The 27,058-nt window shown below is 31.3% G+C and overlaps 1 protein-coding gene across 14 annotated transcripts in view; it reads left to right on the top strand.

The window, feature by feature from the left end:
- The window catches only part of LOC129749354 (probable phospholipid-transporting ATPase IA), a 267,863-nt gene that overhangs the window by 67,310 nt on the left and 173,495 nt on the right, over nucleotides 1-27,058 (top strand). Inside the window, exon 1 of one of the 14 annotated variants that reach the window (XM_055744313.1) lies at nucleotides 5,918-6,221. The exons of 10 other annotated variants lie outside the window; for them this stretch is intronic. The gene's annotated coding sequence lies outside the window, so the exon portion shown is untranslated. Of the gene's footprint in view, nucleotides 1-5,917; nucleotides 6,347-6,921; nucleotides 7,046-27,058 lie in introns of those variants that run through there. 3 more of the 14 variants (XM_055744311.1, XM_055744312.1, XM_055744314.1) reach the window with 3 other exon arrangements.

Below are 27,058 nucleotides of genomic sequence, written 5' to 3'. Positions count from 1 at the left end.
ATGACAAAAATGACAAAAATGACAAAAATGACAAAAATGACAAAAATGACAAAAATGACAAAAATGACAAAAATGACAAAAATGACAAAAATCACAAAAATGACAAAAATGACAAAAATGACAAAAATGACAAAAATGGCAAAACTGACAAAAGAAAAAGACAAAAATAACTTTAAAAATTACAAAAAAAAATTAAAAGACAAAAATTCCTTAACGTACAAAAAATACAAGAATATATAATAATACAAGATTGATTTAATAAATCAAAATGACTCATATTCAAAATGACAAAAATTGAAAACTTGTGAAAACAAATAATAACTATTTTTATCAATTAAGATTAATCACCTTGATTTATGTTTTGAAATTAATTTGTACGGCCTCATCGGTGAATGTTATGTTCTCATAGTGAGAACATTTAAAGAATTGAAAATTATAGATGGATAGAAGGAGATTAGAAGAAAATTACAGGTGTTGAAAATGAGCGGGTAGAAATTTTTTAAGAAGCATTTTCACCACATATGTGCTTAACTTTTGTTCAATCACGGATCAACTATTTTGAAATGTTTGAATCGGACAGGGTTGAGTCTAACACAACACAATATATATTGTGTTGTGTTGTGTGTATATTGTGTTGTGTTAGACTCAACCCTGTCCGATTCTAACATTTCAAAATAGTTGATCGGTGATTGAACAAAAGTTAAGCACATATGTGGTGAAAATGCTTCTTAAAAAATTTCTACCCGCTCATTTTCAACACCTGTAATTTTCTTCTAATCTCCTTCTATCCATCTATAATTTTCAATTCTTTAAGTTTTCTCACTTTGAGAACATAACATTCACCGTTAAGGCCGTAAAAATTAATTTCATAACAAATAATAACTTAATACGAAATGTCAAAAATGTCATTCCTAAGAATCAAGTTTTTATTTGAATAACTCATTTCCTCAATGTTTCTAAACATTTTAAAATTTCAAATCTTCCTTAGTGCCAATCAAAAATCAAATTTAAAAGTTTCAGTCTGTCTAGAAAGTTTGAATTATATATTCTTTTGCATTTTCAAAGCTAAAGTTACCTACAAAATTTTTGAAAAATTTAAAACTATTGCTGATTTTATCAAATTGATTTTTGTTTTTCTGTTTGCAACGATCAAAATCTGTATACAGATTTGAAAATCGAAGTTTTTTTCAGAATTTTTACAATTTTACAAAGTTCTAATGTTTTTTAACAAGCAATTCTCATTTTTTTCCTTTTTTAATCCCATACATGACTTTTTTGATTATAGCAATACATTATGTTCAGTGAAATAATATCATTTTACCTCGAATAACAAAACTGAACAAATTTCATGCCGTTCCCCAAGCAACCAAAAGTCACATATTTACTTGAATGAAGGCATTGAAAGTTACATATTGGCTGACAAAGAGAATCAACTGCCAATTCCCTTTAGTGAACATTATGCACTCATTAATGAACTTGAAAGTTGCAAAAGTGAATAATATGCACGTTGTATGAGACTTGTTTTGCCCAATTCCCATGAGTGAACTATATGCACTCATTAACGAACTTGAAAGTTGAGGTGCATAGAACGTTACTTCATATCAATGATGGGGCTGAGTAAGCGTATTTGTACCTGTTTTATGGGACTTTTGGTTGCTTGGGTCCATTTCGATTTTCCGTTTCGTGCGGTGGTTAAAATCCCAGAAAAACAAAAAAACAAAAAAAAAAAGATTCGTGCGGTGGCTCAAATAACCTTCAGTTGATTCCTCGATAGAAAAAAAAATACACTGAATGGGTCAAATTTTGTTAAAAAATTTTCAGTCCGAACATGTTTTTTTTTTTAATTAATTGAAAAATGTAGGAGAATTGAGAGTAAAAACAGCCAAAACAAGTATTTTCGAAGCATGCGATGGCCTTCATTTGATTCCTCGGAATAAATCACACAAGGCAAGTCTCCTTCGGTTCAAAATTTTCAAGTCCGTACTTACTTTTTTCATAATTAATTGAAAAAAAAAAATTGGGGAATCGAGGATTAAATCAGCCATAGCTCCATTTTCCAATGCGTTCGGTGGCTCAAACAACCTTCAATCGATTTCTCGAAGAAAATCACACCAGATGGGTCTTTTTTTCTCAAAATTTCCTAGGCCAAATTAGCTTCTTCTGGATTGTTTACGAAATTCAGGGGAATTAGGGGTCACTATATCTCCGTTCGTAAGCTCGTGTGGCATCTAAACTTATGTCCAATCGATTTTCCGGACATTTTCACTATAGGAAAGTGTATTGTCATAGAATTGGTTCGTAAAGGAGGGAAGATATTGAATTTCTTCGCGATGTACACACTTTTTTTATCATTTCGCTTTTTTTTCAGTCCAATAAAAGTTATGGCCCATCAAAGTAAAAATATTTTTTGAAATTATTGATAAATTTCAATACGATTTTGCAAATTTCTTCCAAACATTGTTTTTTTTTGTGAGTAAGGAACTCAAAAATATTCACGCGTTTCCCAGATATTTGGTTTTTAATTAATGTTGCTTGAAATCAACGCTATGCACTGTGTAGTTAAAATTACTTCTGAAGTTTTGTACATCTACAAATTGTTGATTTTGTTATTGTTTTTTTGTTTAATTTAAAGTAATTCAAATATTCTTGAAATTCAAACCTAAATAATTTTAAGTATTTCAAAAATTTGTAAAATTCTTAAAATCCTCAAAATTACAAATTTTAAATTCCGTTAAAATTTCATATTATCCGAATGCTCAAATTCATTGAGGTGAATCATTTTTACGATTCGCAATGTTTCGCGAAATCTTTTTCGATCCGTTATAAGATAAAATTTCAAAGTTGTCAATTCCTTTTTGAATCAACATTAATTTTAGTCAATCTCCGAAAAATGTAAAATGCCAAATTTTTTAAAATATATGTAATATTAATTTGGGAACACTCGAAGTACGTTTTTTTTTAAGTTTCTTAATTTATACCCTCCTTTCACACATTTCTCGCGTGAGCTTTCATTACGTCGTATGAAACATCTTAAGAATTCACAGAAAACTGCAGCAAAAATTATAAAAAAAAAGTTTAAAATTTGTTTTAACATAAAGAATATGTTGTTCAGACTACAAATATTCTAAATGGAAAGATGTTGCGACTAGTTCATGTCAGTTTTTGTATTATTTTGTAATAAAACTGTTTTTTTACTTTTTGTTTCAAACGACGTACCGAAAGCTCACGCGAGATTTGCAGAATGTTTTGATGTTCTACACATTTTCTTAATGACCAAGACTGAAGTTCTACCATTTTCCGATTTTGTTTCATTAAAAACCTCACTATATTAATGAAAATCCTTAAAACTTTATTTTTAAATGGCTTTTTGTATTTATTCAATTTTCATTTCTTCTTTCATTTCTCAAAATTTAAAAAATCTGGAAGTTTTACTAATTTATGAATTAAAAACTTAAATTCTTGTATGAAGAGCGATGCCAGTAAAAATGATAGTGCAGATTTCAAAAATAATTTCTCAGAGATGATTAAGATTAGTTTTGGAGAAACTATAAGTTAAATTTTGAAAATGTTAGCCGCATTAAAAATCGCTATTACTCGCAAGAAATACTTTAAATTATCAAAATGTATCTACTAAAATTTCACATTTGTTAACTTCACAAGCAAAAGATGTACAAAATTTCGACAAATTTAACCTTTCAATTCTTATTATTAAAAAATCATTCAAAATGCAATAAAATTTTCAATTTTGTTTTAAATTTTTGTATGGTCTCGATAACAGGAATATGTTTGAGATTTTCACCGTTTTATTAGATCTTATACTCTCAAATTTCAAATGTTGGAAATACTTTTTCAATGAAAACTTTAAATTCCTTATCCTGAAACACTTCAAATTTGTTTAATTAAGTTTTTTAATAATTTATTCAATTTAAGACTTGTTTAAAATTTTCAAGTCTTTAATTTCTTTTCATTTTGAAATTTCTCAATCCGTAAAAATCACAAAAATTAAAAAAAAAATGTTTGTTCAATGTTCAGACTTAAAATTATCTTAAAGTTATGAAAAAAATGAATTAATTTTGAAATCCTAAAAACTCTTAAAATCATTGAAACTTGAAACTGATTTTTTTTTAATGTTTGAATTTTCAACGTTTGAAAATGTTAATAGTTAAAATTTTGAAATTTTATAGTCTAACAGTGATGTATTTAAAAAGAATTGGAATTCCTTGATTCTTATAATATATCAAGTTAGGAGACAAACATTTTTTTTCAATTTCATTCGAGTTCTCGTGATTTCCCAAGGCTTTTGAGATTTTCAAAGGCCAACCAATTTTTAACACTGACTGTTTCTCTTTTTCATAACCCTAATTCAATCTTGAGTGTCAATATGAAACTTTTGAATGTTTGGGGACGTGAATTTTTATTCAGTCGCATCCAAATAAAAAAAAACTTCTAGGACCCTGGGGAAAAAATTTAATTTTGCATCATTACATTTTTCCTGGACGCACCCTGAAACCCCAGGCAAAAGACACTCCCTAATCAGACCTTGAGTGTCAATTTGATACTCCTAGATTGAAATCGCCATATCTCTTTTGTTCCTCAAGCGATTTGCATACAATTTATAGTTATAAAAACTTCGTAATGTAACTCAAATATGTTTCTCAGACAGTATTCAGCTACGGCACTTCAGTTTTCCGTTATTCAAAATCTAAGATTTCCGTAATCAATTTATATAAATTTATATTTCATTTAAAGTTGAAATCTTGTAGCTGAATTTCATACAAATCGGTTGAGGAACAAGAAAGATATAGCGGTTTTAGTCAGGAGTGTCAAATTGACACTCCAGGGACTGTAAAAATTTCTGGAACGGATGAATATTAATGCAAAACCCTTAACGTTCTCAAAATTGCCTTTTCATATTTATCGAAATCTTGTTGTTAATGAAATGTTTTTTTTCAAATTCTCAAAATTATCAACAAAAATATTTTTATAATTTTAAAACCATTTTTTGGAAAAAATAATCCAAATATAAAAAAATTTAAAAAAAATCCCAAAATATCCTCAGAATTTAAAATTTAAACAGTTTCGAAATAAGAGTTTTGAATTCGCTCAACTCTACTTTTTCAAAAGCCAAATTTCAGATTTCTTTGAAACGTCATTTTTTTTTTTGTTTTCAAAATGCTCAAAATCTCAAAATATTTAAAATTCTCAAACTTACAATTATTATCGGAATTATCCAGATACCCGAAATTATAAACATTAAAATATCAAAAATCATTTAAAAATCTCTAACTTCTTTTCTATATTTTCAAATCTACGTACATAAATCATCCTTAAAAATCCAATTATTGTTCTTTAAATTTTACAATTCTAAAAAATGTAAACCTTTTTTCTTTCTTAATTTATTTAAAAACTTTTTTCGAACGAAAATTCAAAAAACCTTAAAAAATCTAGCCTTTGAAAAATTGTTCAAAGTTTCATATTTTTATAAAACGTTTTCAGATTTTTAAATCCTGAAAACAAAAGAAAATATTGGTAGCTATTTAAACGTTTTCTCAATTTTTACGTTTCCTACAATTTTCTAAGTTTTGTTTTCTTTTGTGTTCTACCGAATTTTGCAAAATGCATGAATTCCGAACGTCACAATCTTGAACCAATCTAATCCGCCTAGTTTTGTTTTTACTCTTTCATTGAAGAAGTGAGTAAGTGAAGTACCGTAATCGATCCCCCTTCACGCACACACCTTCGCCGATTTTGACGTTTCGTGGGCTTGGTATTGGTGAGTTCTTTGCTCGTCCGATATCAAAACAACGGCAATCGCTTGCTTCTCCCCATTCGCGTCCATTGAAAGATGTGTGAAGATGTTTCATTCGAGCAGTTCGGTGTGTCAAATTTCGAGCAAATTATTACGGTGCTAGTGCGGTTGTTTCTTTCTGTTGCTGACTGTGTTCTGTTCGGTATTAGTTGATATCTAAAATTTTTGTACCTTCTCCGGTTTGCTGCTAGCTGGCTGGTCTTCGGTTGTCATCTGCGCTGAACAACACACATTACGCCAGCGTTCGCGGATATTGTCGGTCGCGAAATTTCGAACGGCACCCGGATAAGTAGTGAATTTCTCCCGCGGACGGAGTGTGATTTGGAAAATATTATTGTGTGTCCCCTCAACGCGGTCGTCGTCGCAGTGTTTTGATTTTTTGGTACACGAAAGGGGTGCCGCAGTTGCGTTGGTAAACAGATGAAAACAAATTAATCGAGTGCAATTTGTTGGGGCATTGAGGTAAAGTTGCTCGGGGAAGATTGAGCAGGAAGAGGGGAATCAGTGGATAAGATTGGTTTCCGGTTGATTTTTGAGGTAGTTTGGAACCGTTCAATTTGGATAGTAAAAAAGGGGTCTGCGTATGATAACGCGTAACAGTCGAGAAAAAAATCAATGAAAGTCGAATGTATTGTTGTAGGTTTGAGGGAGGAATGTGCAGTGTCAAGTGTCATGGAATTCTTCGGAAGTTGTGAATGGAAAAGTAGGCACTGCTTCGAGTTGAGTTCCTTTGTACTCGGTCAATTGAATGAAGAAGCTACACGCAAGGGGAAGTCGTGAGGCGTACAAGCTTATTGTCGAGTGTCTAATCAAATTACACCACATCAAACGGTTTGTGGCGATTGTGCCAATTGTGTTGTGCTCAGTGAACTTTCCTGGTGCCTGATGCGTCGTCGTCCAATCTGTTTACATATCGTTAATAAACATGTTGTTTTGATATTCGCTTGATGTCGCCACCTTCGACCGCTATTTCGGTCGATTCGAGCGAAAGTGACAGTGCTTTTGAGAAAAGAAAAAAAAACCACAAAATCGTGTAACCCAGTTGTCAGTCAGTGGCAATTAGTAATCCGCCGATTTCTCCTTTTCCATCCTTTTGCTTTGATTTGCTTTGCGTCGTCGCCTACTCAGAGTGTGTTTTTATTAAGGTGTTCCTACAACCATCAACAGTTCACGCCGCAATATGAAAACCTCGATAAGCAAATTCACCAAATGCGGTAGCCCCAACACGTGACTTGAGTAAGCAGCAGCAGCAGTCAAGCATATCTGGGCACCAGGTTACCAAAGATGGGAAAACACTCAAAACCCCCCTCGAAGCTAGCTTAGCTAGCTAGTTTCAATGATGGTTGGATGAATCAGCGTTGATGACGACTGTGCAAATTACCTACTACTGAAAGGGAAGGGTTGAACGAATCCACTCCCCCATGGACTGGAAAGATCTACCCACTAGCTTGTGATAACACCCAGCACGATTTCAGTACTACACGTGCTAATTTCAGCACCGATTGACTAATCCATTCGATTCATTAATATCAACAAAAAATCGTAGTCCAAAATTTTCCATAAATCTCGAGCAACATCAAAAACTACCAGTTACCTACACTTCTCCTTGGTCGGTGACATGAATATTTCACAGTTATCGATTAGTTCGATTATAGAGTGGTAACGAACGTGTTGAACGACCTACTACTGTGAAAGCGAGGACGCTATCTGTATTATCCCGATTAAGAGAAAATAACATAAATATATCTAATTTTGATACTTTAAACATGAGTTACAATTATGTACGATGTTATGATATCTAAGAAAAAAAAAAGTTTAAGAAATAGGTGGTATGAATAAGAAAATAGCAATTGCTTCGATATCTTTTACTTAGCTCGAACTTTAGAATCGCAAAATTTGAAAGCTTTTGCTCAACTAGATATGAAAAAGCAGAGTAGAATACTTACATACTTCAACAAGCTCCGGATTAAAAATATGCATGCCATTCAAAGTATTTGACTCACTGCTCGAAAATAGCAAAAGCAATTACTAGAGCTTTATTCATATCAGCCAAATTGTGAATATATCACAACGGCAAGTTTAACGTAGAAAAACCGCTGTACTGTGTAACAACAGACTGTTGTTTGTCGATGTATTTCTAGGAGTTAAACGGCGTTGTGAGAAATGTTTTCGCCAAAAGTATTAGCCAAAACATTTCATTCGCACTTAATTGTGTTTTGTCTTTTCATATTCATGTTTAAGATACATTTTTTGGTGGATTAGAGCAAGTTCACTGGTGTTGGGAGAAAGTGGTAGAAATTTTGACACAATTAGCACATTTTGAAAACTTTACCATGCGAAAACATTTCAAGATCTGTGGCCTTCAAGAGTTTTTACAACACGTGTTGTGTTCTGCATGCTGTGATGCAAAAATAACAATATTTCTATCACATACGGCTGGAATAGAAACAGTGCTGTGAAAAAATACAACGCCCAAAGATCTTGAAAGCATCTTTGCATGGTAAAATTTTCAAAATGTGCTACAAGTGTCAAAATTTCTACCACTTTCCCCCAACACCAGTGAACTTGCTCTTATAAGTGTGGTTGATTTCTAGCAGTTACCATCTTATTATTTTGAGTTGCATTCCCGATCAGGATGGAAAAACTAAATTATATCAAGATGAGATATTTTGATACTAATTTTTTCCTATCTAAATAAGTTATTATTCAGTACTCGTAGGTTTAGGGTGCTTAATCGGTATAGCGCACGGCACCCTTCCAAATAAACGAATTTCAAATCAAATCAGTACTCGTAGGATGTTAAAATATCTCAAATTATATAAAAAAAATCTATACGATCATAGCTGAATTATATCAATTTTAGATATGCTCCTTTCAAGATTATATCTCGTTCAGATAGCATTTTTTGATATTGGGCAGAACAAAATTATAACTTATTAAGATAAGAGTGCTTCGAGAAAATTTTCTCGTGGAATGTCAATAAACCACATTACTTGCTAAAACCATGGCTGATATGAATAAAGCTCTAGTAATTGCTTTTGCTATTTTCGAGCAGTTTTGTGAGTCAAATACTTTGAATGGCATGCATATTTTTAATCCGGAGCTGGTTGAAAGTAAATGTTCTACTCTGCTTTTTCATATCTAGTAGAGCAAATGCTTTCAAACTTTGCCATTCTAAAGTTCGAGCTAAGTAAAAGCTATCGAAGCAATTGCTATTTTCTTATTCATACCACCTCATGGCCCATTTTTGGTTTCCCAAAATTTGGATTCAATTTTATGAATCTGTTGAGCGAAACTCATAAACGTACGGTTTGGGCCGTTGACTTCGATGTCCGTGTTTCAGAAAAAGTTGTGCGTATATCAAAATATATATATATATAAGTAATCATTTTATTTAAGGACAATCCGAAAAAAATCTTGATCATTGAAAATGAGCTCAAACCTATTCAAGTCTATCAATCAAAATAAGATATAATTCAGATTGGAGAAACTTAAAATCGAATATTTGTAGTACTTAATTATAACTGAATCAAATGTAAATATCTTGGTGAGATACGCTTGAGTAATTATTTTGATATGCTCTCCTGATCGGGCCCGTTTTTTCCTACTCCCAAATTTCTAATTGCGCTCTATTGGAATTGATGTACTATCAAAAAACCGATCAAAATATTCTTCGAAAGACATGTCTTTTAAGGGGTGTATATTGAGTAAATCGTTGCTTTCAAATGTAATTCGAGGTTATGATTTTGTCAAAATGTTCACTACATTTGTCATAACTTCATCATTTCTTTGTCATAATTTCGGAACAGTTTTGTCATTCTGTCATAGATTTGTCTTATTTTTGTCATAACTTTGCTAAAGTTTTGCCATAATTTTTTTTTTATTTAACCCAGTTAGGGGTATTGATCAAGATTATCGAAAAAAATTCTCTGTTTTTGAGAAGAAAAAAACTGATTTTCTGCGATTTTACACGAAAATTCTGTGATGGTTTTCTGTGATGCAATTTCCATTAATTTCATAGACAACAAATGATAAATTGAGTCTTTTTTATATTTAAATTGCGCAAAATCAAATACCACAACCAATCTTATCATATTTTTCTAATTCAAGGTAAGAAATATTAATTTTATATCGATCATAAAAATCATAATTCTAGAAATCCATTCAAAATTCAAAAATTCAGTGAAATCTGTGAATATTCAAAAATTCTGTGTTTTGTGGCACAGATTCTGTGATGAAAATTTGTTCTAAATTCTGCTGATTTTTCTGTGATTTCGTCAAGCTTGGTATTGACTCAAATATTTGTTGAGTCATAACTTTGTCGTAAAAATAGTAACTTTGTCATAATTTTGCCATTTATTTTTGTAATTTCTTTAATTGAAACGGCTCATACCTTGAGGCTTTAAGAAGCCAAATTCTTTATGTATGTTTACAATTGTTTGCTTAGGTCTAGATCGTCACTTTTTGAAGAGAAAAGGAAAAAGATAGGAATGATTTTACCATAATATTCTCACAGTTTTGACATATGGGGATTTTTTTTTATTATCTGACGGGTTTGCGCCGGGGGTCTTCAGATTTTCCCCAAAATTGAAAATTTGGTTCATTTTTGCGACTTAAAAACACATGTATTTTTTTCAGATTTCTAACATTTTTATTTTTTGTGTTAGATTCGGTTAAATTTTTTTGTCAATAAAAAATAACCATTTTTCAAAGCTACACAACTCTGTTATTCTTCAACGGAAATTATAAAATAGCATGTCAAAATGCATTGAAATTTTATCAGCTTTCCAAATAAAATAGTTTGAAAAAATAAATAAAGACCTTCAATATGAAAAGTTGTAAATAAACTTTAAATGGCGTAAAAAAGTACCGTCTGCACCACCGAATATTTTGCAAAAAATACCATTGAATAGATCAATTTATGATGCAACTTTCATCTGAAGACACCAAAGTTAGCCATCAACTCCTTGAAGAGTTATCAAAGAAATAATGACAAAAAATCTCTTTTTTTTTGCATCGGAAACAAACAATGGTCGAACAACTGCACTCACATATGGAGATAGCGCGCACTTCTAACAACATGGAAACAAAAGAACTTATCAAAGCAGGTAAAAAACACTATTTTTTTGTGCTTTGTAGACTGCCCCTACTCGCATAACAGTCCCATATGAATTTTCGTCATTTTAGGTCAACATAGGGATTTAAAATAAAACACTAAAAAAAGAGGTTTTGTTCTACAAATTTCGAAAAAAATATACCCGAATAACAGTCCCACATGTGAAATACCACGGATTTGGTTACTTTTCAATGCTTCTTTCGGCGAAATAGTCTTTGATTTATTGCTTTGATTCATTTAAAAAAATTTAACTCACTTGATGTCGAATGATGCACACTAGTTTTCGAAGGCAGGTCTGACTTCCTTAGGAATGACATCCTGAGCGAAAAACTATCGGATGCAATCAAAAATCGTAAAAAGATTCAACATGGCACAACTTTCTCGTTTGTTTGGATAACGTGCCGCTTTAAGCTACCCCTTTTCTGATGTGTCTTTTTCTGAAAATTGCATTTAGAAGTTCAAAAATAATCAAATTTAAGTCTTATAAAGTAGCTTGGTGAGAAAAAAAAAATCTGTATGGGACTGTTATGCGAGTAGATTTGAAAAAGTTTTCAAATATGGTCGATTAACAGTCTCATAATGAATAAAAATGGTGCTCTCGACCTTACCAATGACCCAATTTCGAAAATTTCAGGTCTTACGATTTATTATGACAACCTAGAAACGATTTTCGTTTATGCCGAAAGTGGTGATCACAATTTAAGAATGTATTCCAAAACAGTAAAAGTTGATTGTTTTTGCATATGGGACTGTTATGAAAGTAGGGGCGGTAGAGTGTTGCAGCTAAACTGACTTCATGTTATATCCCAAAATCTAATAACGTATTAGTTTATACCCAGTTTTGCACCTGGTTACAAGAAGTTTTGCCAAATTTTGCTGTTGTTTTTAGAAGTTGATTGATGCGCTCAGTTTTGCATTCGTAAGTCTCCAGATTTGATTTAAAATGGACGGTGGAACACTGAAGATTCGTTTGTGAGCGATCGAGGTAGCAAAACACTGACGACGAATTATGTTCGTTCTAGTATGGTAAACCTCAAAACTGGGCGAATGGAGAAAACGAATACGGTAAAAGTATAATATTTTCAATGTCATATTCCACAATGTGAATGGTGTTTTTTACAGCCTGGGCTGGTCATACTGAGCTCTTCGATTATTTTTACATTTGTGTCACACTCTTTATTTTTGATCAATGGGAAAGGATTTTGGTGTCCAGTGCTTAGCTTCCAATATAAAAACTATGTAAAGCACGTCTATATTTCATTTTTTAATCACATTTTTGTGATCCCCAACACAGGGATTGAACCTTCTACTATTGGCATTGATTATGCTTCACAATGATCTTTGATCGAAAAGTTAATAAGTTATATAGCATATGACCAGGTTGTAAAAGCAACATTTCCATTATTTGTTAAATCACATTAACAATACGATACTAAAAATTTTGGTTAAAATTTAAAGTCAGTTATGCTGCAAACACTCTATAAAGCACGAAAAAGTAGTGTTTTTTACCTGCTTTGGTAAGTTCTTTTGTTTCCATGTTGTTAGAAGTGCTTGCTATCTCCATATGTGAGTGCAGTTGTTCCACCATTGTTTGTTTTCGTCGCAAAAAAGAGATTTATCGTCATTATTGCTTTCATAACTCTTCAAGGAGTTGATGGCCCACTTTGGTGTCTTCAGATGAAAGTTGCACCATAAATTGAGCTATTCAATGGTATTTTTTGCAAAATATTCGGTGGTGCAGACGGTACTTTTAGACGCAATTTAAAGTTTGTTTACAACTTTTCATGTTGAAGGTCTTTATTTATTTTTTTCAATCTATTTTATTTGGAAAGCTGATAAAATTTCAATGCATTTTGACGTGCTATTTTATAACTTCCGTTGAAAAATAACAGAGTTATGTAGCTTTGAAAAATGGTTATTTTTTATTGACAAAAAAATCTAACCGAAGCTAACTTAAAAAATAAAAATGTTAGAAATCTGAAAAAATACATGTGTTTTTAAGTCGCCAAAATGAACCAAATTTTCAATTTTGGGGAAAATCTGAAGACCCACGGCGCAAATTGTCAGATAATAAAAAAAAATCCCCATATGTAACTTGGTCTTTTGATATAATTTGATTAAAATTTTGTCATTATTTCACCAAAATTTAGTCATTTGTATTAATTTTATGACACCTTTATTTTAATTTTGTAACCATTTTTTCACAACTTTGTTATTATTTTGTCATTTACATTAAGTATGTCATAATTTTGTCACAATCTTGTTACAAGATTTGTCATTTGTTATTATTTTGTTACAGTTTTGTCATATTTTGTAACAAATTTTTCATAACCTTCCAACTCCAACTTTGTCATAATTTTGACATAAATGAGCCATTATTTTTTGTAATTTTGTTATAATTTGTAATGATTTAAAAAAAAAAGACATAAACCATCTTAGCCGATTTAGGCTTTACAGACTGAATAAGTGACGTGGACAACTTAAGATTAACATTTAACACCCAGTACCGAGATGGGAATCGAACCCATGCCATCAGAGGACCAGCAATTACCGTCTTACCACGCTAACCACTCGACCACCGAGACGTATGTTTACCACAATTTCTCCACAATAACTTCATAATTTTTGCACTATTTTATTCTTATTTTGTCATATGTCATAATTTGGTTACAAACAATTTTTTCGCTTTTCTACTATTTTAACATAATTTTGTCAAAACTAAGTCATTTGTCAAAACTTTGTTATTGCTTGTCATAATGTTGTTAAAATATTCTCACAATTTTATCATAATTTTTTTCCATTTGTCATAATAATGTTATCATTTTTTGTTACAATTTTTTCACAACTTCGTTATAGTTTAGTCCTTTGTCATACATCACAATTTGTCAAAACTCTATCATAATTGTGTCATGATTTCGTCACAAATTTGTCATGATTTGTCAGAACTTTTTACTCTTTTTAAATTTGGTCGTTTGTTATACCGTTTTCGAAATTTTATTATAACTTTGTTTTTTTTTTGTCATAGTTTTAGCACTTTTTTTCAAAATTTTGTCACAATTTTTTCTTACATTTTCACAAATTTGTCATGATATTGGCAAATATCAGTCTTAACTTTGTCATAATTTAGTTTTTTTTGTCATAATTTTGACATAAAGTTGTCAAAATTTAAGCATAATTTTATCAAAATTTAGTTATAATCTTCTTAAAAAAAAATTCATCATTTGTCATAATTTTTCAACTATTTTTTCGTTACAATTTTTTTCCTAATATTGTTTAAATTTTTTCAAAATTTGGTTCCACTTTTTTCATTTTTTTATATTTTTTTAATTTTTTTTTATGATTTTGGCATAATTTTGTTATTTGTCATAATTTTGTTATGTATATCTTTATCACAACTGTGTCATAGTTTTATCACAAATTTGTCATAGCGTTTCTCATAATTTGGTTATACTTTTTCACAATTTGGTCACTTATTATAACGTTGTCGAAGTTGTATCATAACTTTCTCAGCATTTTACCACGATTTTGTGATAACTTCTGTTATGATTTGGCACAATTTTGTTACAATTTTACCACAACTGTTTTCATAACTTTTTCATACTTCCTTCGTCATAATTTTGTCATAATGTTGTCAAAATTTTGGTGTTATGTTGAAATTATTTTCTCACAATTTAATTTTTTGTATCATTTGTCATAGTTTTTACATAGTTTTCATTACGAATTTTATTTTATTTTCTTTGTACAATTTTTGTTATAATATTTTATTCTTTTTAATTACAGTTTTGTCAATATTTTGTCAAGATTCTGTTAAAACGTTATGATCATTTCACATGGTTCTATCAAATTTTGTCTTTTATCATCATTTTTTGATGACGACGTGACGAATATTTACAAAAAATTGACAATTGTGGTCAAATAATGACAAAATTATGAACAAATGTGATAAATATGGTGAAAACATGACAAAATTATGACAATATTCAGTATGACCCAAATTTGACAGATATGACAAAAATTAGACAATAAAATCTTACAAATATGACAAAATTATTACCTAAATATGACATAACATTGACTACAAAATGACAAAACATAACAAAAATCTGACAGATGAGACAAAAATTTGACAAATGTGATAAAAATATGACAAAAATATGAAAAATATTACAAAAATTTAGCAAAATTTTCATAATACAAAAACAAAACATGACAAAAAAATTACAAAATTATGACAAAAATCTGACAAATATGACAAAAATATTTCAAAATTAAGACAGAATTATGACATTGATTTAACAATAAAATAACAACAATTCGATTAACCTTAGTCAAAAATATGACAAATGTGTTAAAAATAAGACAAAATTATGATTTATGTCAGAAATATGATGAATATTATAATTATACCAATATTATAACGAAAAATCAACAATAAAATGAAAAAAAAAACATTGTAAATGTATGACAAATGTGGTAAAAAATGACAACAATCTGAAAGATATGACATTTATCATATTTTTATCACTTTGTCATAATTTTACATAGGTTGACGACATTTTCGTCCGTTCTATTTAAAATTTTTGTCATATTTTGCCATATTTGTCTTATTTATATCATAAATTTGTTTTATTTTTATCACAATTTTATGTCATGATATTGTTATTTTATTGTTATTTTATTTTTACATATTCGTCATATTTTTACCACGCTTGTCATATTTTTGTTTTTTTTTTTGCCAATATTTAGTCATATTTTTGATATATTTGTCACATTTTTGTAAATTGTTTACCACCTTTGTTATGTTTTTGCAAAATGTTGTCATTTTTGTTAAAATTTTGTCATATTTTTATCACATTTGTCATATTTCCCACAGAGTTAGGTGGATATTTTTTCACAGTATTGTAAAATTTCAATCATATTTGTCAGATTTTTGTTTTTTTTTTGTCATAATTTTATTATGCTTTTACCATATTTGTCATGTTTAGTCATTTTATTGCCAAATTCTTGTCATATTTTTGTCATAATTTTGTTATATTTTCAACGTAATTTTGTCATAGTTTTGTCCCCCAAATTAGTTCCACACGGTCCCTCGCCAGCGTTCTTCTAGCCAACCCGAACACTTATTCATCAACCTTCTCACCCCTACACACTATATTGAAAAGAAGTTTTTTTTAATCAAAATCCTTAAAAAAATAGAAATCTCAGCATTAATTATTCAATTTCCGATAGTCCAGCAGTTCGAACATGCTTTGTCACCATTCAACTAAACTTAATGATAATCGAATTGAGCTTTTTTCAATTTCAGCTATTTTTGCTTGATACTGAAAATGAAGATTGGATAATCTCATGAATCTGCAAAGAGCCTGAATGTGTACTGATCACCGATCGCGATGTTGCCGATTCGTAAATGAGTGTGCAGCAGATTGATTTCGGAATTGAGTTTTCTGTTTATTATCGGATGAATTCAGATGTAAATGAACTGAGCGTACAATGCAATACATTCAATTGAATATTGAAAGCTGACACTGATTATTTGCAGCACTGGTCAGAACAGGCCTCATTAAAAATTCTTTCATGGGTTTTTTGGTCAAGTAATATTGAACATAGTCAATTTTATTTATTTTGTTTTTTTTTCTATTTATATAGTTGTCCGTCTCACGTACAAATACTTACCAAATTTCAAAATTCTGTCTTCAGTACAGACAGAATCTGTAGATATTAAAAAGTAGTAAATCATCTGTTCTTTTCTAGATAAATCTGAACTTGTTTTAACCATGTTAAAAAAATAATATTACCAATAAAATTTATATGTTTGAATAAAAAAAAAGAAGTCAGTCTACGGTCTATTCTTGTGACCGACACGACTGAATTGAAACCTGGAATTAGTAGGTTGAAGAGTGATGCAAAATTATTCCGGCTCCGGTAAATAAGACGGAGTGGCTCGGAAAGCGCTGATTTGGAAGTCTTCTTCCCTGGCCCCTAAAAACGAGACAGAGTAATTAGACAAGCACAGCTGTGGGAGTCTGCTGCCTATATTGTTTCTAGATTGTTCCGATTCCAGTAAATAAGACGGAGTGGCTGGAAAATCACAGATTAGAAGGTTTGTTGAGGTTGTCCCAGTTCCCCGCTTAATATGACGGAGTAGCTGAAGTACAGATTTGGAAGCCTACTATTGACATTGTTTTGAAGTTATTCCGTTAACGGAAAATAAGACGGCACGAAAGGATAGCTTGGGAATTGTTCCGGCTCTGGTGAATAAGACGAAATGGCCCAGAAAGCAATTATTTAAAGAGCTTTTTTATTGCTCCACTGCCGTTCTAAGCAAGATTGTCCCATGTGGAAAAACGTGCAAACGAGAAAAACGCGATTCAAATATCAGCTATATTTCCAATTTTTCTCTCAAACTAAAAATTCACCGACAGTTTTTTCGTAGTTAACAGTTCAAGTTAATCATTTTACAATGTTTTCTGCCAAAAAAAATTACATTTCCTACAAAAAAAAACAGCAAATTAGAGCCAAAAATGCTCCGTGTGACACTTTTGCGTAGAATCATAACGCATGCCGATGCTAGTTCTACGAAAAACTGTCACACGGCATTTTTCTATCATTTTAAAAGCTTGCGTAGTTTATTTTTTTGCCAAAAACTCATGCTAAACCATAATTTGAGAAATACGTTCCTCTTTGTTCATAAAAATGTATAGTTGAGTATGGATCTTGTAAGTAGTGCCTACCGAAAAGTGTTTAGTGAAAATTTCTTTGAATAAAACACTCAAGGCTTCTCGCTCCTCCTCTGCCCTCTATTTTAGTGTTCTTTTCAGTGAATAACATTAAATTCAACAGTTTGAACTCATCTTAAGACAATTTTTTGATAAAATTTGCATTTTTCATAGAATTTTCTCTAGTGTGACATTCTTGCGTAGAACTATCAACATAGAGACAACCACCTTGATGAAAATTTCGTATAAGTTCAGAACAAAGTATACTTGTTTGTGTTTTTATTCGAAAGTTAACACCAAAAGAGACCGTTTCCAGCAAAAAAGTGAAAATGACCCAAAAGTCACATGGGACATTCTTGCGTAGAACGGCAGTCCAGCTCCTGTAAATGAGGTAAATTGGCTAAACCACTAAATTTGAAAGCATGTAAGGACTTAAAAACATCAGAATATTATTTTGATATATTCTTTCGATCGGGTCACCACACTTTTGTCAAGGCAGAAGTAGAACACAGTCGTCTCCGTTTTGTTGTTACCATCGCTCCGGTTCTAATGGGTGTTAGCATCGCTCATTGAAACCGCGCCGTTCGTTTATTACATTTACCGAGACGGGACTTCAACGGTATTTGATTTGTCCAGGGTCAATATTTATTAGAGAATCTGTGCTGCTCCGTTGCTGCAGTAGGTATTTAATATGGCGCGAATGCGCAACGCGCTATTACGCGTTTGGCATTTTGTCAACAGATAAGCGAGCTACGAATGTGTCAATGTGGACACAGAGCACTGAGCGGTATAACAGTATAACTTTCTGTTACAAATGGAGTGATCCACCTTCCTTAGATCGCAATCGTAATCGAAATCGTACTGAGTATGCTTCGCTCACTACATAGCCATATTATAGATATGAACGTGCATAGGTGATGTGAGTCTGCAGTTCATATGCTTCTATACTGTGGGGAGCTCGGGCGGGAGCGATGAATAATATTATAATTGGCCTGAACGTCGCGGATCCAGTTCATACAGTCAGTGGAGGAATTCCCACGTCAATGGAGGCACAATCATCATCGATGCGGCTTTTGTCTATGGTTTGTTGTGGTTCTGGGATTTTGCACAGTGGGTGTGGAATTCATTCTCGAGTTAACGTTCCGAGAAAAATTCTGGGTTTTGTCTAACAACTATTTACTAGACAGTTTCGATCAAACTTGCTGCACAAGAATATGATGCCATCGAAATTTTATTGCTCTTCGTTTCAGTTTTTGCAGCTTTTGCCTTTCAATTTGATACTGCAGCTCAAAATAGCTGCGGATATCTAATCTCGATGTTTCTGGATATTTATTTTTTCATTGCTTTACAAAGAATTCATTGATAACGCTAACTTTGGCTCGATAGGTCAGGCTATGGTGAACGTTTCAAGAGTTGAGAAACGCATCGATTCGTTAGAAATAAAATTCTCAAAGGCAGCATTCATCGTCGAAAACCTTTCTGATTATGTTTCTGAAATATCTAGATAATTTTTTGTTATTGCTATACAAAGAATTCATTGATAACGCTTAATTTAACTGGTGAATAACCATAAACATTGAGAAAAGGAATCATTTATCTTCTCGTAATTCTAGTGTTTCTTTCAAAAATTGGTTAACGCATCGATTTATTTAAAATAAAATCAAACAGGATACGTCATCAAACCACCGATTAGTCGATTTGAGTCAAATAGGTTGGTGTTACGCTATTTAGCGCTTCTTCCCGAGGTGCAAAGAACTTAATCGATGATTCGGACTTATTTTGGAGCGGTAAATCAAAATTTAACATTAGTTTTGTTCATCTATCAGTTCGATTCGGAAATCGTGGGTAAACTTTTGAAAATAGGTTGAAATTCATTTAGGAAACTTATGCAAATTTTGGCAAAGCTGTACAATTAGGATATGGGTGATTCCATGTCAAGTGTGCACAGCGAAAAAAAAAATCTTATCGAAAATTCGCCAAACTTGGCCTCCCTTCTTTTTTTTACGATTTTGAAAAATTCATCATTTTTAAAATACTATATCTCCGGACTGAAAAATCATACCAAAATGACAAAATATGCGTTGTGTAGATTTTATTAAAATCTATCGATTGGTGTTATTAATTTTTTGAAATAGTGACGTTTTAAACATCAAAACATAGCTCAAAAAATAAAACGTTATTTTTCGTGAGGAAAGTATATTTTTTTCTTGAATTTTATGATTTCATTGTTTTTTTAGAAAATTTTACGTAAGAACCAACCGAAATCCCAATATAATATTTCTTGTTTTTGAGATATGAAAGATTAAAGTTTTATTGTCCATCAAATATTTTCTTACAGTATCCCCTTAAACTTTTGGTAATTCTATTCACGATTTTCTGGTCCAATTAAATTTAAAATCAGCAAACAAATGATATTACCTTCTCGTGAGCAGCAAATTTTTGTAAAGATAAGATCCTTAGAAAATAAAATAACACTTTTTGTTTCAGCTCTTTTTGCTATAGGATAATAATTTTATTCATTATCACACTGTAAAAAATCATTAAGGGGGGAGTAGGGTCTAACGGGTAAAAAACACCATTTTCACGATTTTTTTTTAGAGCTATCCTTCTAACAAATGTATATACATATGTATATATTTATACAAAGCATTGTTAAAAGAACATTTTGTAATTTTTTCGCAGAAAAATATGGAAAAATGAGCCGGTGACGGAGCACTTTCGAGGATGCCTTTTTGAAAACAGGATTTGCGGTGAACACTGTATCTCAGCACAGAATCATCTGAAGTCAAAAATTTAGAGCAAAATATTTTTAATAGATATTTTTCTGGACCCCAACGATTTTATTTAACTTAAAAAAAATTTATGAAATTTTTGCGGCTGTTTGTAGTAAAAACTTCGATTTTTCAAGAAAAAATCCGCTATTTTTTATCTGTAAAATCTCTCCAAAGTAAAAAAAATAAAAAGAAAATCGTTGGGGTTTGGTATTTTATATGTAGAAAATATGTTCCAAATTTGAAAAGAATCGGTGAAGTAGTTTTCAAATGACGATGTCCACGGACTTTAAAAATGTGCTTTCGAGAAAAACGCGTTTCTGCTCTCTCTCTCTTGTAGTATTAGATAAGAGGAGATAAAGGCCTATAATTTCTACAGTTTTGCTTCGATTGACTTGAAAATTTGACACAACATTCTTGAAATGTTTTACAATAAGAAAATAAAAAAATAAAAAAAATCAATTTTTTGAAAGTGTTAGACCCTACTCCCCCCTTAAGCAAGAGCTTCTTTAGCGAATGCTGCGGATGAATTGATGTGAGGATTTGGTTCATTCATTCATAAAACTGTTAAACTTATTCACAGAAAATGTGTAAATGTCGAGAATCTGCTCGTATGTTGATTACCTACTAAACTTGCATGAATTATGGCGATACTGATCTAACAATACTGACTATTAACGCACAGCATTTGTTCATTCTATATAGCCTTTATTAATGCAAAGTAAACACAGCGGATTTTTTCTGTTGACACCGAGTAACAATTTTTTTAACTGATTCACTGACCATTGTGAACGAATTCTTACCGTAACTGCTCGCTTGCTGCTACTTGCTTCATAACTGCTTATGAATACAACTTCTAAAATCGAAGATTGCGGTTGAAATATCCAGTTGCCTTCTTTTACTGCATTAGGACGGAGTTGTCTTGATGACTTTTATTGTTAAGCTTCTAAATAGTCGGGAACAGTTTTCCGAGCATGGCAAAAGCAACGTTTTCAATTGGATAAGAACGCTGTTCAGTGGATACATTTTTCAAGAACACACGACTTTTTACCTCAAGGGAGTAGAATTTGTTTAAATTGCGATCAGAAGTGTATAATCTAAAGTCTATCTGCAAAAACCATTCTAACAAACAAGTTCGTTAAATTGTATCCTGTTTCGCAAAATGTTGCTTATGTTAAATGCTTTGAAATCAGAATATCATTGACAGGAAGGTTTAAAGCAGTGGTTTTCAAAGTGGTCCCTACCGCCCCCTTGGGGGCGTTGAGAGCTTTCAGGGGGGCGGTGAACTTAATTTTGAAATTTGGGGGGCGTTGGAAGGGCTCAGGGGGGCGGTGAGGTCATTATTCATAAATCACGGAACAACGTAGATTTGAAATAACAACGAGTAAGTTCGATGCAAAACGTTTCAGAACTAAACATCAGTCTAAAAACTAAAGCTTAGTGCATTGAGAAATGGGACAGTTACGAATGCGTGTATCTCAAAAACCATTCGTTTGAAATGAAATGAAGGTAATCTAATGATAATTTACAAAAAAAAAAAATTATCATTTTTTTCTCAGCAAAATTTTTAATTTATTCTTTGTACTTCCCTTAGGTCAGCGGACACTTTTTCAGTCATGATATTGATCAGTTTTTCCAACTTATACAACTATACAGCTTACAAGCTCTGGAATAAGCAAAAAACTTGTTGTTAAGTTTTAATTTGGAATTTTTGGGAGTGTTTTCATACTTTTCCACCACTCATACACGGTAATTCTTTGATTATTCAACGGTTTTGTCAGCTATCAATTTGAAAATGATGGATTTTGAAGGAAAGTGTGCAAAATATTTATTTTAATTTTCTCTTGCATCGTAAGTATCTCAAAAACGCGTGAATTAAAATTTCGAAAAAAATAGGTCTGATAGTACTTTTTTACAGGCAGTAAAATTCTGTTTAAATTTCGAATGTCCGGTTACTAGTAAACGAGCTAAAAGCTAAAGAAAGTTTCCCATTTCTAAAATAACTAAGCTTTAAAATTTCTATAACTTTACAGAGCTGCAAGCAAATTTTGTTCCAGTATCTCGATAATTTTTTTTTCTTAAAATGTATCTAAATGATATTTTTAAATTGTCTCAGATTTTGTATACGCTCTACATGTTGATCGTGTTTTGTAAGATTATTTTGGGTTATATTAAAAAAGATTAATTTTAGTTGGCATTGTTAATAATCTTTTAAATGGATTGTCTCAAAAAATCTGCTAAACAGGAGAAATATTCGAAAAAATTTGTGAAAAAAAGGTGTCATCTGTGATAGAATTGTGCCATCTGCCATGGATAAACTTTTCATCTATTCGGCTATTGCCGGAATTCAGTCATAAGAATCTAAGTTAAACTATAAGACTCGTGAATGCTGCATGACCTTAGAACAGGACTCATATTCAGATACCAAGGAATAATACTATTTTTTACGTTATTTGGCTTGATAGAAATTAGTTTGTATTCAATAATGCAAATTAATGGTGGATATATAAAGTTGTTAACCAAAATTTAAGGAATATGATTTTATATCAAAACAAACTAATCAGTCAAATTAACTCTTCGATTCATAAAGTTAAAAATTTTCAACAATTAATGCATGAAAAAAGTGAAAAATCGTGTTTTATTTTAGTTTTTTTTTTCTTAATTTACACATCATTTCTGACTTTTTAAAATAATTTTTAAGGAAAAATAAAAAAAAATCATGAAATGAAGGGATCAGCGATTGTCCAGGAAACTGTATCCACATAAAATTAAGTGTTTACTGGAGGTTTGAAGCAATATGAAGCCCTTGGAACCAAAAGGATATAAGTGCATAAATGCTCATTTCGAGAAAAAACGCTTTTTAGTTGTAATGTTTGGTCATTTTCCATATATTTTTTTTTCGAAAATTTGCATTTTTTTCCAAACTAAATAGTATGTAAATAAAATTCTAAAAATCTTAAAAGTCACGAAATATTTTTTTTAAATATGATATATTATTAAATAAAAATCGAACATTTTTACACTAAAAATTCTCCCTACCGTTTTGGCTCTGAGGGCCTCATATGAATGTGAATAGATTTTGAGTTAACTCTCACAATTTACTACAACATAAAGCCAAAAGCCAATGGGTTTTTAACGATCCAGATTACCATTTTTTATTAGATTTTCTAAAGACTTGACCAGGGGGCGTTGAACTTAATAATTTTGAAAAAGGGGGCGGTGAGTAGAAAAAGTTTGAAAACCACTGGTTTAAAGCATCTGTGGCAATCAAAGGAATTCGTTCGTTTCACGCCGCTTAGATGCTGGAAAAATTGGAATGAAAACATTTTCAAGCACCAAGGAATTTAAAATATTCAATGTATGCAAAAAGAAAAGACAATCTAAAAATGATTAAATTTGCAGTGTTGGAACGAAAAAAAAAAAGAAGAAACGAAATAGTTATATTTCGAATAAAAATATTTCATAAACCTAAAATATAGTTTTCCTTTCATTCAAAATGTTATTTAAAATTTTCTTTAGTTATTAAACAAATCATGAAAATAAAAAATCTGTTCAAGCATGGAAGATGTGACTAAAAATTTCGACGATTGTTGCACTCTAGTGAAACCACTGAGTGCTGCGAGTAAATAATTGTTAGACAATTCAACTTAAATCTTTCATATCTTGAAAACAAGAAATATTATATTGGGATTTTGGTTGGTTCTTACGTAAAATTTTCTCAAAAAAAAACAATGAAATCATAAAATTCAAGAAAAAATATACTTTCCTTCCGAAAATTTATTTTTATAGCTTTGTTTTGACGTTTAAAACGTCACTATTTCAAAATGAATAACATCAATTAATAGATTTTAATAAAATCTACACAACGCATATTTTGTCATTTTGGTATGATTTTTCAGTCTGGAGATATAGTATTTTAAAAATGATGAATTTTTCAAAATCATAAAAAAAGAAGGGAGGGTCCTGGAACGAGGGTTGGGCGGATCATTCTCAAAAATTGAGGATTTATTTTGTAGGCCTCAGAAAGTCTTTCGGCCAAGTTTGGCGAATTTTCGATAAGATTTTTTCTTTCGCTGTGCACACTTGACATGGAATGACCCATATATTGACACGAACACCACCTCAGCAGGAGGCCTCAGCCCTAACCTCAAACCATGGGAGAACAGAATCGATTTTTGAGAAGGGCGCACGAATTTTTCGGTACTCATATCGACAAATTCCCACATATGTTCATGTTTTAATTTTTTTGGGTGTTCAGGGGTGCCAAGTGCATTGATATCTGAAAAATGATTATATTTTTTTAATTGCTTTTTTATTGAAAAACCTTTTCATTTGTACTGAGAATTTGCAACATTCCCGTAGATTTCTACTCGAATGTGAATCATTTATCTGAACGAAATTACAACTTTTTTTTTTTTTTTAACGAACACAAACACATACAGGATCTCAATGAAACAATGTTTCCTCGAAGAGATTCTCTTTTTCTTAACTCTAAGCGTACATCTTACGAGGATATGATGGCTAGCATCTTACAAATGCTATAACCACCAACCCACAGATAGTGTACTATGTTTGCCGTGACCGGGATTCGATCTCATGCTCTCTGGCTTAGAAGATTTGAAGGCTATCCTCTACACCGAGGGCTGCGGCTAAAAAACTTACTGTTTCGCACAGTCTAACGATTTAGCGAATTATGTGGATATGTTTAAAATAATCAGAGCATGTAGGCGATTCTTTTCGAAGTCAACATAGACGAGGCTTTCATTAATTTACTAGTTGATAACAGTGAATGATTTTGCTTTCATTTAAAAGTTAGAAACAACTCTTTTTTAATCTACCAGCAGTACATGGAAATATATTTCAGATGTTTTGAATCAACCTTGAACATTCATCAGCAAAAGATGGCATATCTTCATCCTTTTTTGGACGAAGAAATGGACGAGAAATATTATAATTAGTTTAAAAAAAGGAAACAACTGAGTTTAGAAACGCACCTAGCATCACTGGTGAGGCCGCCTGCAAATCAAAATTTGAGGTTATGGCTGAGGCTAATTTTTCCCCAATACTATACCCTTGTATTACAAAGATGTTGAAAATAAACTAATTATCAACTTTTTTTTTGAGGAGTAATTTTGAGTTCTAAAAAAGTTTTCTATTTGCTTAACTCTCTACTACAAACGATCACGTATCCGGGCCAAGCAAATCCGAGCAATTTTAGATATTAATATCCTGGCAAAATCCGGTGATTTCATTTCTAAATGGATGACCAAAAATCCATGCAATATCCGAGCAAATTTGGTCAAAATTCAGAAATTACCAAAAAAAAATTAAGAAAAAAAAATTGATTTTTTTCTCATCTAAACGCATCGACAGATTTTAAATCGTATTTTAGGCTTCCAAAAAAACTTTCATGATTTTTTTAATAAAACTTGCTCAAATTTCGTTTCGGAAGCATGCAACAATTTTTCACAACACAGTTTGTTTTGTTTTGTTCTACATGCAAATAAAGTGTACAAAATTCGGGCAAAATCCGGGCATTTATCAATGAAATTTGGCAACCTAATTTCGTACTGTAAAAGATTAAAAAAAAATTATAACTTCAAAAATTTCATTAGCAATTATAAAATCTGAAATTAAAAAATTACATTTCTGAGCACATTGAAAAAATTAAAACTATTGAAAACACAATCTTGTTTTTTCCATAAATTGCATAGCTGAAAGTCGATAGGTTATTTCCATTCACAAAAAAAATCTCAACGGATTCATATTCCGTGCAGTAACGAATAATTCTCCCTGTTCTATAAAATATGTACGTGACTTTGGACGAAATTTTGAAGACGTTTTAATCCGAAGCAATCTTTAACAAAGTTGTTAAATGAATTAATTTATAAAGGGGGACATTCCGTTCATCCAACAATTCTTCAATCATTTTCTATGAAATGTTATGCACTTCACAGCACTTCAGAAAATGCCTTCATAATAGTAATCAAGAGAAGTTTCTTATTTGAAGGCAGAGGATGTAACAGATTTCAAATTACATTGCTTGACATAATGAATTATTTTAGCTGAACCTACATATGTACTTACATGAACAAAACAATATGTTTAGGCAATATTTGACATCAGACTGATTCGATTTGGGGTCTTTTTCTAATTTCTCAACCCTGAGGTCTATAAAGTTTAGTTTTGGTTCGAAATTTAGTTCATATATGTTTCTCAGACAATATTCCCCCATGAGGATCCAAGAAACGCAAGCAAGGTATCCTACTCTACATTCAAAATTTTAATTTCTCCGTCAAATTTTTATGATTGAGTAAGGTTATTCAGAAGTAAAAATGCTGACTCAGAACTGATGCCAAAACCTAAAAACTAATCCCAAGTTCAAAACATTGCTACAATTTTTTAAGTTTTCCCCGCTTGTTGATTGAAATTCAGTTCTGAATATAAAATTTTGAATGAGATTAAACTCGTTTCGAAGGTTCTGGTCCCATATTATCAAAATCAAAACTGTATTTCTGTCTTCATATTTCGGATTCTGTATCCAGTTCAGGATTCATGGTATTAAGTTCGAATCATAATTAAAAATTAGAATAAGAAAGGTGTTTAAAAATCCTGGTTCGAATTAGTTTTTGAATTTTATACTAAA

Source organism: Uranotaenia lowii, chromosome 2 (assembly GCF_029784155.1).
Source record: "Uranotaenia lowii strain MFRU-FL chromosome 2, ASM2978415v1, whole genome shotgun sequence".
NCBI classification, from domain to species: domain Eukaryota; kingdom Metazoa; phylum Arthropoda; class Insecta; order Diptera; family Culicidae; genus Uranotaenia; species Uranotaenia lowii.
The sequence above is the reverse complement of the archived record's forward strand: the minus strand, read 5'-3'. Positions and strand labels throughout refer to the sequence as shown.